Source organism: Sebastes fasciatus, chromosome 14 (assembly GCF_043250625.1).
Source record: "Sebastes fasciatus isolate fSebFas1 chromosome 14, fSebFas1.pri, whole genome shotgun sequence".
NCBI classification, from domain to species: Eukaryota; Metazoa; Chordata; class Actinopteri; order Perciformes; family Sebastidae; genus Sebastes; species Sebastes fasciatus.
The window spans coordinates 6,699,529-6,714,938 of record NC_133808.1 but is presented as its reverse complement, the minus strand read 5'-3'; the positions used below and the strand labels follow the sequence as shown (position 1 = coordinate 6,714,938).

Genomic DNA, 15,410 nt, shown 5'->3' with positions numbered 1-15,410 from the left:
GCTTCTTCAGATTTAGGCAATAAAACAACAACTTCTTTAAGTTTAGGCAAAAAGAAATACTTACTTAAGTTGAGAGAACATCGTGTTTTGGCTTCAAAATAACTACGAACACAAAGATAACTACACATTGTTAGTTTCACACTGGATGCAATCTTCGGTCTCCTGGTTGAAAACCCTGTGATTTGTGTCTAATCCATTGTGCCACGACCTCCACCCCCCTTATGGAGTTCGACACAGTCTATACTACAGCGCCTGACTTCCACTTCTGCTCATGTCAAAATTTCTACGGTCGCCAGAGGTCGCTGTTGTGTTCTTTTATACCTTCTGCATGTGTCTGAATTTTTCTGAGCTGCAGCGCCCGTCGTTGAGAGGTTGTTCAGCTTAAACAAATCAGTGCACAAGAAGAGAAATGGACGTGAGGAAAGCAAGCTCTTTTTGTATCGCATCTGATCGTTCCAACACACGGATATTTTCACAAAGTTATGGCCATCTGGAATGAAGCTAAGTGGTGAGTGAGAATTGTGTGAAAATGTTCGGCAAACACTTCTTTGTTTCATGTACATATCATAACAACGGCTTGTATATTGGCCGTCTTCGGTCTTCCGGGCTCCCTTTTTGAATGATGAATACAGACTTCCCCCGCCTGCTGGTGTAGAGAGCTATTTCATCTCACACAGGCGCAGAACGTACGTGGTAGTTGGCCGTCGGCTGTAGTCTTTGCGGTGTGTTCGAGTGCAACTTTTTGGCCAAGTCAAAGGCGACATGAGGCAACGCAATGGTCGGCCTTTGTCGCTGCTAGTTCTTTGATGTCGGGTTGGCGTGTCTGGGCCTTTGGTATTCGACATAAAAAAGGCAAAACTGAATCCATATTTTTAGCAAATGGCAACAGTCATGTGATGCATTCTAGTGTATCAAGGCTAAATTAAACCATTTAACACTCAATTAATATTGTTAACAGAAACTAAAAAAAAAATTAACAGTTGGAGAAAACTGATTAGCGGGCACCTCATAACCACACACATGCACACACACACACATGCAAACTCAATTAGCTTTCTGTAGTTACTCCACAGGTAGGAGCTATTCAAGGTACAGTCCTCTTTCTATCAAACTTAATGGAACATAAATGAAATACTACGTAGAATTCTTAAAATATGAAAACGTATGTGCACCTTGCACATACACAAGTACTATGGACTCCAACATTTTTCTCAATCAGGTTTGTACCGGATAATTTTCTTATATAAGGACACAAAAATGTCTTGTTAAGTTAGTATGCCATAATAATGATGACATATATAGCTATAATATGAAAGAATAATCTAGCGAGAGCAGTTTGTATGCATTAATGCTGCTGCAAACATTAGCTTACTGTAATAGCAGACTTGTGATAAGGGTACATTCTCAGATTCATAATGCATCTTGATAAACTATTTCACATTCAAACTGGTTTAAATTGTTGGAGTAAGGACAGAATTTGTAATCAATCACATTTAAACACATACAATCTTGAAAAATGTTCACCCCAAACTCAAAATCTTCTGGTCTATTTACTGTCAGCCCTCTAAGTGAAAGATAAATGTTTGTGATAAAGCAGCACCTACAGTCGGCTCCTTCTCCAGATCACTGAAACAGATGTTCTACAGGTTGCCCCACACTCTCTGAATGGGACCTATTGTTGGGGATTAAAACGGAGCAAGTGTCCACGCCAGGTCGAGGGTCGGGTTAGGCAAAAGGCACCAGGTTCTACAAGTCTTGACCTTTTAAATGAGTGCAATGTGATACAATGCATGGGTCAGCACTCACATGCTGAAAGCAGGCCCACATGTTGACGAAGACCCTCTGACCCCCGCCGCCTCAACCATGCAGCCCCAGCTCCGACATGTGGCGACCGAGACTCTGCTGGGATAACAACCCCCTGAGGCTTCTGGGTAATTAGGGGACCCAATCAAGCAAGCCCGGGGCCTGACCTGAAATGAGGATTGTGAGGAGACTAGTTTTGACTTCTTGTTCATCTTTGACTTTGATTTGCAATGGAAATAGACATGCTTTAGTTAACTAAATAATGGAGGATAAATACTCCAGCTCCAAGCACCAGTCCATATCTCATATGTCATTGCTGTAATTTGACAGCCAGCGAGTTTAAGGAGCAGTTGAGCTCTACAACCACTGCAAACAAAGACGTGTGGATTTATCATTTCATACTGCATCTGGTTTCTGACCATACCTAATATATTTTCTTTTGAGACATCTATTTGGCTTCCACAATATTAATAAATGCTGCATTACAGCATTGGCCCCACTCACAAGTCCTACAGTTGTTTGGTTTGAGTGTCCTAAACTCTCGTACGCATTCATTAAGGTGGAGTGATACTTACCACTAATTAGGGACCCCGAGATGATGTAAGACAAATGTTTGGTGTCTTGTGACAAATCTATTGCGTCGGTTTGAAGCTGAAGTAGAGCAGATGCACTGCGGAGAGTCCCAAATAGCCCCACCACACTGGAGGTTTTTCTGACTTAATAATGTCAACACCAGAGCCCTCGCTAAACCAGCTGGAGCCACTTTATTTGTTGGACTGATTGCGCCTACTCGAGTTTATCTCCATAGCGGAGAGAGCAAGAAGGGAGAGATGTCTGGTCCAGTCAATGTTGTGATTTATGGAGTGCTTTCAAAACCAGCTTTGCCACAAAGTTCTGTTTAACAAAGCACATAAATGCATGATAACAACATCAGACAACACTGCATAAATCCTAACATATGAGGCCACTTTCTCTCTTTCTCTCTTTCTCTGAGTGGAAACACGTGAAAGAAGGATTATTAAGGTTGGTCAAAGATCAGGGAGGGACTGACATGATTCAGGATTAAAAGTTGGGACCATTTGAACTTGCAGTAGATTTCTTTTCTTTTTTAATTTTCTTGTCTGAAAGTATATTTACTCAAGTGAGTTACTTGTACTTTACTTTGAGTATTTCTATTTTATGTTACTGTATACTCAGTTTCAGATGTCTATGAGGTTTGTGTGTGTGTGTGTGTGTGTGTGTGTGTGTTTATTTCCCATTTCTCCCCGTCATTAATCATCTCACGACCCCTCAGATTTATCTTGTGACCCTTTGGAGGGTCCCGACCCCTAGATTGGGAACCACTGAACTTAAAGCTGCAGTGGGTAGAAATGGAGCAAATATGATTACCTCTGTGTCTCCAGTGTCCTCCGGTGCTCCTAATGGCATCTACAAGATTTCACAGATGCCCGGTGTGTCTCGTACAGATGTTAAAGGACGCCTCCCTGTTTCGGTATCCGATGCCGAGGGGCACTGACCAAGCGGCGGTATTTGACAAGTTGGGAGTGAGAACAGGGTTTTTTTTCTTTTTTGAATGTCAGATGTTTAAGAAATTTTAAAAAGCAATATTGGACAGGAGAAAAAAAATGATTGGAGCAGTAGAGGTCATCTCAAAGATCAGTAATGAGAAGTATAACCGCAGACCCTGTAGTCTCTAATGTGATATGAATCCTTAAGCATATGTCATATTTTGGCAGTGTCTTGAAACCCAGCAACTTCATCATGCCTTAATTATTGCACGAGGAAGAAGATGTTGAACTGCTTAACTCATTGCGGCAGTCACTTGTGCTTTGTATTACATCCTTCAGACACAGGACCCGATGGATAAGTTCGGCCTGTACAAACACTCTGGTTGAATCTGCTTACACAGAATCAGAGTCATGGCCAGTCCCATCAGACTCACATAACATATCTCCCTCTTCCTCTCTCTCGCTTTCTGTCATCACTGAGTTTCTACTGTCACTTTTTGGTGTGCATCGCGCTGTATTAAGAACTCTTTTACACCCTCATTTTGATTCTTCAAGGCAAGATTAGGCTCACAGTTCCCTCCTGCAGATATGATGAATTTACTTCATATTTATTGACAATATTTCACAGTGGCCACATGAATAAAGAAATGCATAACTTCATCCTCCTACTTTACAAAAACAATAAACCACTTCCAGGTACATGGTTCCAGGATACGTAGAAGCTCTATTTTTTTTTTAAACAGCGTGGCTCTGCGTTGCCAAAGGCTTCCTTGTAAGCTGGTTTTGAAAATGAATGCCTTTATGTTTTGGTTTGGACCCACTGAATAATTTACTATGTAATTACATACTCTGCAAAAGCCTCTGTGTCCACTTGGGCCCAAGTGGGATTCTCTGTAACATTGCAGTCACAACCAGAGCCTTGACCAAATCAAAACTCAAACCCACTCTCTAATCAAAAAACTGGAAAACTCACATCCAGAGGCACAGTTTTATGTCTGCAGTTTGCTAAATACCCTTACACCAACAATTGGGGTGTAATTTCTGATTTGCAGCTTTGCCAACCTTTTTTTGTTTTCATTTGAGGCGCTGCAAAACAGCTCTCGGCGATGAGACGCTACAGTCTGCGCAGTGCTTTTGCAAAACATGTCCCGTCATTACATTTGGCAGGGGTTCGCTGAGAGAAATGACAGCACGCTACAGCAGAGTTATCACTGTGGCTGATGGGAAGCAACTGGTAATTTTAGGACGGGGAAAATCTGCTGTCAACAATATGGTCCACTGTCACACAGGTTTATGCATGATTGAGATCGAGGACTAAATACAAATTATTCACCCGATTCGACTGTTATCAGGCCATTAAATAGGTGTCATCAGTCGCTATAAGCACCATAGATGTGGGGCCTACTACACCTACTACGTTGTAAAAGGGAAAGTGACACTTAAAAGTAGCACCTTCTAACACTTTGTAAAACTGAATGAAATGTCACGTTTTGAACACAGACAAAAAGGTTTCTTTAGGTTTAGGCAACAAAACTACAACTTCTTTAAGTTTATGGAATAAAACTATAACTTCTTTAGGTTTATGCAATAAAACTACAACTTCTTTAGGTTTAGGCAAAAAAAACAGTTGGGTTTTGGCAATAAAACTTCAACCTCTTTATGTTGAGGCAAAACAAAAAAATTGTTAGGTTTAGGCAATAAAACTACAACTAACTTAAGGTTTAGACAAAAAAAACAGGTTTAGGCAATAAAACTACACCTACTTTAGGTTTAGGCAATAAAACTACAACTTATTTAAGTCTAGGCCATAAAACTACAACTACTCTAGGTTTACGCAAAAAAACAACAACACTTAGTTAAGTTTAGGGAAAAACATCCCATCCATCGTCCTCCACCTCCACCCCTTATGGAGTTTCACACTGTCTATACTACAGTGCCTGACTTCCACTTCTGCTCCTGACATAATTACCACGGTCGCTATAAAGGTCGCTGTCCTGTTCTTTTATACCTTCTTTTGGTGATCTAACATGTGAATAGATGACAAAACCTACTAGTGGGTGTAGTAGGCCCCTATTGACTCACATCTATGGGGGTTATTAGCGACTGATAACACCTAGTTAATAGCCTTGGACAGGTAACAGAAAAGAGACTGATGCATTTTCAAGTATGGCACAAGCAGTAGGAGAATCTTCCCAATATTCAGTGATAGACTGAATCCCAAACAATGGCCATGTAGTGCTCAGTGAACGCCTCCTGCTTCAGGTTGGCGTGCATGTTGGCTCTCGCCAAAGTTTCATCCATTCTGCATCCTCTGTGTACCATCACTGGTGCACGTGTATTTGAAATCACAAACATACCAGTGGTACTGCTGTTGATTAGCACATGTGGGCTGGTGTCAGGCTGTGGGGTGAGCTGGGTTTCACTCACTCAATCACTTGCCTTTGGAAAGTGTGGGTCTGTGGTTGATGTGTGAGTACACTGAGTAAACCTGTGTGAACTGCTCACGTTGTCCATTGTAATATGCAGTACTTGTGTAGACGAGGAGGGCCGATCGATCATGTGATCAAGTAATTACCAAAGAATAGTAAAGAAAGCGCAGACTTTCATCTTTAAAATTCAAATCTCCAACACTGATGTAGAAAAGTAAAGAACAGTGTTGAAGAAAATGGAGACCTTGTGGTGCTGCTGCAGTGTTTATTGATGTACTGTATATGTGCATGCTGCAAATATGGGTACTTATATTATTATTATTATTCAGTGGGTTTTATTGTCCATCTTGTGTAATGCATTCTATGTATTCTATTTCATCTTATTTTTATTTTTTAGTGTGTTTTATTTTCCATATTTTTGTCCTCTGTTTTTATGTGTAGAACACTTTGGGTGGCATTTCCTTTATGAAAGGTGATATACAAATAATGTTTTTATTATTATTATTATAACTTGTCGGAAAAGAAATAATCATGGATATTTATGGAATAAAAAATATCTTAGAATGGTGAGTGAAATAGGCCTATATTGTGCTTTTGCTGACAGACAAGAGGCTAATCGTTTAGTAGTAATTAACCTACTGACCCTATCCCCTCTTTCCCTTCAGAGAAAAGCACTGACCCTATCCCCCCTCTAGCTACTGTACTGTATGTGCTGCTTCATTGGAGTTGTACCTGGCCTGCAGCTCCCAGGTTTAACCTCTCCTTCCACAAGCCAAGGATATGAATGTTACAATTATTAACCAGACTGTTGCATTTGCACAGCTATGTACTGATTCTACTTTGACCGTCTGTACAACACCTGCCATGGTTGTGAGCACACAGTTACAGGGGATACAGGACACTACAGTTATACATTCACCTCAACATTCGCCTGCAGATAGGTGGTTTAGATAAAACTGGACAGCTGTAACCTCTTGAACCCCACTGACCTGCTAGTGAGTCAATCATTACCAAACCCACAGAGTTTTATTTTACTATTTCTTTTAAAGTTTTCAAATATACCACATACATCAGGATGAATTTGGGGAAAAAGTGAATAAATTGATGCAGAAAACATCTTTCAATTTTGAGTCTTGGGTTTAAATATTTCAAGCTGTGTAAAGTATAGTTTCAATGAAGAGCTGGAACAACCTGATACAGAATGTATATGATTAGAGATGATTTAAAACATCTTAAATCTACTTAAGGGGAAAACTGGATATAAAGGAGTCAACCTGTAAACCTGTGGGATTACTCATATGTTTGCCACATTGTATCTCTAGTGATGTCATTGTATCTCCATACATCAGACCGGCAATACGTCATCCAGAGTAGGCTATCCCGACCACGCCCCCTTTTGGGGAAAAAACAATCCCGTGTCCCTCATAGACTAGTTCCTCATAGGTAACAGCATAAAGAGAAGAAGTTGAAAAGTCTCCAAACTTCTACTTTAAACAAACCGGTAATAGTAATAACGCTATGCCGAATAGTTGCTGTGTAGTTGGTTGCACCGACAATAAATCCCAAAATGATGATCTCTGATTTGTTTCCCTACCATGTCCTAGAAAAGATACAATAGAGGGGCTTTATGGCTCCAAGCTATAGACCAGACCAGCATGGCGTCATCGCCGAGGCTGCGCCCCCTTTTGGGGGAAAGAAACTCGCTGTCATAGGAGAGAAATAGATGAAAAGCCGTTATGTAGCAGGTTAACCAAGGCTTCCACACTGAGATTTGAGTCATATACAATACGTTAATACTCAATGTCAGTGTGGTAAATGGCTAAATGATACTGGTGACTGAATACAGTCATACATTAACATTATAGCAGCATCAGACTGTCGTTTCCAACTAAATCTCAGCCTATACTGTAGATCAAACAGTTGGCTATTGACAGGTTGGTTATTTACAGACAACTCTAACGTGATTCAATCAAATATGTATAGAAGTCTGGGTCAGCAATATCCGGCCACTGTGTTGGACGCATGGATTTATAAAGAGAACTGGATACAGTGTTTGGAGGTGGGCTCCCGTTCATTCTTATGAGAGTTGCTCAGTGGTGCATGAATCCAAAAAGGCTTGAGTCAAATGTTACAGTAATGCCTATGAATGTTTTCAGAAACCATAAAAATAACACCCAGGCTTTCAAAAAAGAAATGAGTAATGACGCTCAGTAAAACACAACGAAACAGGAAAATGAGTCAAATATTTCTAGTCTGCAGAAATGTCAAGAAGTTTAATCCAACTTTTAATTTGTGTTTAATTGGATGTCCCAGACATCAAGCTGTCATGTGAAGGGCACACAAGCTGGAATAAGCATAGACTGTATAAAAGAAGTGGACGTAGCCATTGTGACGCCGTTCGGCATTTTGCCCGTCATCATCTTGGCTTTTGGAGCTAGAAGTACCCGTACTTCGTCGGACGAGAGGGTGTAGGGATATAAATTGCTACTCTTCTTTCTTGATTGACAGGCCGCCGTGGTAGCGACCTGTCAATCACAATGTAGCCACGCCCTAAAGCATCCCCTGCTTTATGGTCTATTTGACTCTAAATGGGACCATAATTTACTAAATGAACATCATGCTGTATTGAAGAAGACTTGAAACTAGCGATTGAGACCATAAACTCATGTTTACAATGTTAACTGAGGTAATAAATCAAGTGAGAAGTAGGCTCATTTTCTTGTGAGTCATTTTGAGCATGGTGCTATGCTAGCATTAGCATTGAGCTCATAGCATCGCTGTGCCGTACGACCTGTACGACCTCATGCTTAATCATATGTTGTCTCAATTGTTGCTCCATAATGTTATTTCCGCCTGCCACACTGGCTTTAACTCATCAACAGGCACACACATACATACACACACACACACACACACACACACACACACACATTGGCCTGGCATATCATGCTAGTATGTTAATCTGTTTGATCTGCTCTCCAGCAGTGTCCCGGTACTAAGGCTCGACCTCTGCCAGCTTGTCTCCTATACCATCCAAAATGCCATTCATACCCAGAGGTTGGCGCATACCTGAGCTGCCGGTATCAAAGTCTTTTGCCCGGAGCTGTTACTGTACCATGCAGCAGCTGGCACTGAAAAGGGCATGTTGGCATGGCCTGGATAGAAGTAGTAGGCACTAGCTTTAGCCCCAAAAAGGAACGACAGGAACCTTGTTTTCTTTTCCCCTAGACTGTAGACATTTTATTACATTCATTAGACATTTTTATATAAATGCAATTGACTGCTTGTTCTCAATTTCCACCCTGACATTTGCTGTTAGCTATTCTAATAAAACAGCTCTGGTACACAGTAGAATGAACTAGAGGTCATGTCAGCTCGGTTTTGATTTTTTTGTTTTTTTGTTTAGCTCTTCATTTCAGCTTAGCACTTCACAAATACTGATGATTAATGAGGATTTATTTGTGTTGTTTTACTGTGTGTCTGTAGCTGTTTTGCACTCCATGCCCTCTTGAAATGTTGCCAGTGGAGGAATTTAGTTTAATTTAATTTATAGCAGAGGAATTCTAATGTTGATCTTAGTGTAAGACATTATGGAGAAGAGCGTTATGCTAAATACCAGAAACTGACAAATTGAAGACATTGTTTGGAAGTGTTTAAAGAATACTTGAGGAGTACTTGATGTAAAAATTCAAATATTTGTAAGTATGATTAGTCACTTTTGACCCGGCCTGCAGCCTCCCAGGCAAACACACATTCACTTATACACACATGAACAAAAAGACATTTCTTTTGTCAGGCCGATTGCATAAAACGGCCTGTCAATTATACAAGCATGAGGAATAAGATAGGGCAACATGCAGAGGAGAAATGTAGCCTTAAGTAAATCATCCATTGTGATTAAGGAGTGAAAAAGCAGGGAGGAGGGACCACAAACACATCACCTTTTAACAAAAGCCAACGTTAGCCATTTCAAGCTAAAGGTTTGGCCATGGACCAGGCCACAAAGCAGAACCATCCCATGGTGCTCACACACACCTCAGTCTCTTTTTAGTTTTATGCACATGTTTGAATGGGCTTTGTTTTGGAAATGCTTTAGGCTGACCATACATTAATAGACTATAAAAAGACTTCCACTTGTGTAGGATTTTACTCTTAACAGCCAGCTTATCTTGATCTGCAGAGTTTCCATTGCAGCGCTTTAGATAAGCCTTCGCACCGTGTCGCGTTACAAGATCATGCCGGTCTTCTCATGGTGACATCGAGGCGATTGCACGTTAATGGGAACCCGCAGGGCGCTCGTCGCCACAAAGTTCACCACGCTGTTGACAATGCCTCTATAGCAACACTGTCAACTGTAGGGAGATGCAATCCAAGCGGGAGCAAGTTGAATATCTCGCACTATTTAGTGAATTAACCCCTTACCATGCCTCCCTCTTTTTTAGAGGGGTAGAGGTGCGGAACAGGGGATGTTCAGGCGGAGATAAATAGTCAGCAGTATATGTGTTATGTCTCATAAATTGTTGCAGCAATTTTTTGGTTGATATCATTTCTAACAAAGATTTGGTGCTAAATTTAACCATTTTTTACCATTCCATAATTGATTAAAATTATCAATAATCCCTCCAAAATACAACATTAACACACCAAGACCTTGAGGAACAGTACTGCATGGGTTTTAATTAATTTTAATTTCATTTAAACTAATTAATTTAATACATTTTGAATAAAGTACCTACCTACCTACCTACGTACCTTTACCCCAAACTGCATGGGATTAGCATAAAGTGGGCATGTCTGTAAAGGGGAGACTCGTTGTTACCTAAAGAATCCATTTTCATTCACATATCTTGAGGTCAGAGGTCAAGGGACCCCCTTTGAAAATCAGCATGCCAGTTTTTCCTCGTCAAAATTTAGCGCAACTTCGCAGCGTCATTTAGCGATCTTTCCAACTGGCATGGCATGGTTGGTACCAATGGATTCCAATGGATTTTCTAGTTTCGTATGATACCAGTATCTTCACTACAGCTTGAAAACTCAGTACGCAACTAAAGACAGAATAGCGGCCGGGCCAGCCGGCGGGCTGTCAGTGTCTTAGGGGGTTAAAAGCTTTGTGCACGCTTCCATCTGACCAGGAGATACTTTTTTTCGTTCAGAAGTGAGTTGGAGATTGCTTTCATTGAGCCAACACACATATACAGCTAAAACCACGACTTTTCTTCCCAGTCATTTACGAAATGAGTTTTTGTCCAGTTATGTGGATTTCAAATGTTTCAAGGCTGCTACTGATATCAGTGTGTTTGTATTGGGCTGTCAATCGCTCATATTTTGCACTGATATTCAATACGGTTCATTAAAGTTTGACCATAGTCATGCACCAAAAAGTCAATATTTTCATTCTCGACAGTGAATAAAAGACTCGGTAAAACAGCATTTATACCATAATAAGATATTAAAGCGCTCCAGTGAAACCCAGATAAATTAAATAATTCTAGGTTTAGCAGATCCTTGCAGCAGAGAGAGAGCTCCACTGCTTTCACACAGAATGAAACCAACCTATAAGCCCAGAGTCAAATCTTTTCCTTCCTTCCTTCCAACCTCTTCCTTACTTTCTAACCCGCACACTCGCACTAACACGTCCTCGTGTCTTTCTCATACTTTCGTGAAGCATTATTGACTCCACGGCAGACAGAGTTTTTACTCCACAATTTAAATGACAGAATGCGGAGTGCTAACAGGTTCATTGCTGGAGCCGCGCTGTCTGGTCTCAACAGATATACACAACAACACTTTTCTGTGTGCCCTTGGAAATGGGACTGTTTGTGTGCCCAAGAGTGTTTGTGTATCACGCACTCCTCTTGTGTATATGTAAAGTGACGACTTGACGAAGTGGAACAAGACAAATTACAAGCTGCATTCTCTCGTGTTCGTTATTTTCCATCTATGGGGAATGCAAGGACATAAAACACAAATACACCTGCCCACACAAACACACAAACACACGTACAATTTACAGCACATTTGAACACGTAAACACAAAAGGACAGCCTCTTTGACACATACTTTAACACGCAGTTTAACACATATGAACACAGCAAGTACATCGCACAAGTACACGAGTTTGTTCCCATGGCACATATTAGAGCTTAGCATGTCAGGCAGATATTGCTGACATTGTCATAATAAAGTCAGTAGTTTATGTGTTAGGTAAGCAATGTGCAAACCATTACTGCTGGTATTTAGTTGAATAAGAAGCAGATAATGTTGAACAATACTGACTGTATGCATTGTGTACCTTCTATTCCAGCCTGGCGTATTTCCCTTAAATGTGGCTATTGTGGCTCCGTTGCAGAGATTTAAAGAAACGAGGGTTGTACGAGCCTCCTACAGATTTCCAAATAACTAAAGCTTTACAAATGTTTCAGATGTTGTCTCTGAGTCTCACCGAAAGTAAACACAGAAAGAAGCCTGAAACAGCCATTAAAGGGGACATATCATGCATCTCATTTTCCAGTTTCATACTTGTATTTTGGGTTTCTACTAGAACATGTTTACATGCCTTAATGTTAAAAAAACACATTATTTTTTTCATACAGTCCGTCTGAATATACCTGTATTCACCCTCTGTCTGAAATGCTCAGTTTCAGCATCTGTCTCTTTAAGAAAACGCCCAATATGCTCTGAGTGGTTTGCGAGAAAAATATGGAGCACCTTTGCAAAGGTAGTTCTCAAACTGTGGGTGGTATATTCTAATGAGCCTGCATGTGACATAGGAAGGGGATCCAAATCTGAACGGCTTATTGAATGGCAGCCCACAAAAAAACTATTGGGTTGTGTTATTTCACAGTTTGTGGGTAGTCTTTGCCTAATTCTAACCAAGTCGATCTTTTCCGAAACCTAACTAAGTAGTTTTGTTTCCTAAACCTAACCAAGTCGATCTTTTCCTAAACTTACATAAGTAGTTTTGCTTCCTAAACCTAACCAAGTCCAACTTTTCCAAAACCTAACTAAGTAGTTTTGTTGCCTAAACTTAACCAAGTTGATCTTTTCCAAAACATAACTAAGTAGTTTTGTTTCCTAAACCTAACCAAGTCAATCTTTTCCTAAGCCTAACTAAGTAGTTTTGTTGCCTAAACCTAACCAATTCCATCTTTTCCTCAACTTACATAAGTAGTTTTGCTTCCTAAACCTAACCAAGTCCAACTTTTCCAAAACCTAACTAAGTAGTTTTGTTGCCTAAACTTAACCAAGTTGATCTTTTCCAAAACATAACTAAGTAGTTTTGTTTCCTAAACCTAACCAAGTCAATCTTTTCCTAAGCCTAACTAAGTAGTTTTGTTGCCTAAACCTAACCATGTCAATCTTTTCCTAAGCCTAACTAAGTAGTTTTGTTGCCTAAACCTAACCAATTCCATCTTTTCCTAAACCTCACTAAGTAGTTCTGTTTCCTAAACCTAACAAAGTCCATCTTTTCTTAAACTTACCTAAGTAGTTTTTTTTCCTGAGCCTAACCAAGTCGATCTTTTCCTAAACTTACAGACGGAAATTGACACATGTTGCTGGACATTCGAAGGAAAACGCACAAAAAATAAGGAATAACTTTTCGGAAGATATCATACGAACCATTGTATGAAGATGGACTTGGACTACAGCAGCTGAAAATGCCAGTATTTGAGCAGAAGGAGTCTGGGAAATTGCAGTGCCAGGTGACGAGTCTTCTGGCATTTAGATCTAGCTACCTGTGTTGTTTTGGTGCAACATAAAACTCGGTTATTGTTACCTGAAGACAGAATGATGCATGGATGGAAAGAAGGTGTGACAGCGGGAGGGACGGATGGACTGGATGCATGTACAGATATTTGGGGAATTAAGATTTGCATTGAGCGAAAGAATGACAGAAAAAAGAACATTGTGTCCCCTCAATGACAAGATCATAACGTATAATATTGTGCATCCTTAACTGGAGCTTGTAATGAGAGTATATTTTCTTTGCAATTTGTCATCCTCTCTCTTCATCCCCCGTCTCATGCCCAGCTAAGATTTGGTGGATGCACCATTAATCCACGCTGCTTTACGGTCTTAATCCGGTTCATTATCGCTGCTCAAGTTTGGCCAAAGTCGCTCAGATTTATGTCTTAGTTTGCTCTTGCTGGGTTTTGCCGCTCCTGTTGGTTTTGGAGGGGAACACTGACTCACACCACAGCCCTTCGCTCCGGAGCTGGCTGGTGAGAAGTTTAACCATCACAGTTCACTCGGTGGAGCAGTTTCTGCGGCTGCTGGATTAATTTGTGACCTCTTTTTTTTTTTTTTTTCTCCTCAAGACCTGTCCCTTTGTGTCAAGCTCTGAAAAAAAAAAAAAAGTCAGTCCCGCTCCATATTTTTATGGTTGAATGCAAAAGATGGGAAGTGATAAGCATGGATGGAGGCATGTAAGGGAAACCAGAGGAAAAGCCACGGAAAGAAAGAAAAAAAAAACCCAGTCCAGATATGTAAACGGTGGTTATGGAACCCTTCGACATCCTCTGTAAACCAAGTTTTAAACAATCATGGCTGAATTGAAGTAAAGGAAACACTAAACATGTGCCATGCTAATGTTGTGGTGAAAACAAATCACATTTCTGAGAGCTCTTCCAAAGAAAATTAGAAATGCCCATGTGAATTCAATTTCATGTAAGTGAGATTATGTAATTATCCAGTCACTAATTCCATGGAGAACATGTTGGGTATAAAATAAATACTTCAGTAGCTCTATTTTTAGATTCATGTGTACCAATACAACAGCAACACAGACTCTAGCACTAGATTGTGCTATTACAGCTGTGATGGCGTATTAATCTATCAGTTAGTGTGTGTGTCATTGCTCTGATTCCTTACAGAGGTAGAGTTTATCATTGCTAACAGTGCCTTCTAGTGGTCGACTGCTAAACTAACGTGAGAGTCAATCACCTCTCTGTGGATCCTCATCCTGCAAATGCAGGGTTAGAGAAAACAGACAGCCACGTTTAGGAAATGACCGTGTGGCCGTTTATCAAGCAGTGAGTGGATGTGGGAAGGACAGCCGATACAGCTCCCTGACACTCCGCTGTTACTTAAGGAAGAAAAATCTGCCCCGAAAGCAGCAGAGATGGAAGTAACAACCTCCGGCCGGGGCTGATTTAGAGCGCATATGTGGTGCAAGCAGCATGCAGAGCACACACTGAAGCAATCAGGCATTATTCTGCATGCAGGCTATAAAATAATAGAGCCCAGTTGCACTTAAGTTGTCAGGCTGTTGCCTCAAATCTCAAAGTTCGTGACATCCTTCCCACCCCCCCTTTTTTTCTCCCTTGTTTCTCTCTTTCTTCTCTGCACATGACTCTATGTGTATGTGTGTGTGTGAGAGAGGGGAGTGGGAGGGGGGGGGGAGCATGTTAGTGGATTTCCCTTCTGGCTACATTTGTAACACAAATGATGTCCAATGGAGGCAACAGGTGTAGGCTTTAAAGGTGACTTATGGCCCCGAGCAGCTATCCCTTGCGCGTGTTATCTAAACAAAACAAAAAACAGTCCAGCGTGGAAACATTGTAAATTGGAAGGAAAAATTATACAAATAATAATACAGTAATTGCAAACCCATGTTCCTGTTCCATCCCTTATATAAGTGAATGATTCAGTAATGAACATTCCAGTACAA

General features: G+C 40.6%; 1 long non-coding RNA gene across 1 annotated transcript in view; it reads right to left on the bottom strand.

Annotated features, from left to right (window-relative positions):
- LOC141782235 (uncharacterized) overlaps nucleotides 1-15,410 on the bottom strand; it is a 493,504-nt gene that overhangs the window by 278,862 nt on the left and 199,232 nt on the right. The gene's annotated exons all lie outside the window — the stretch shown is intronic.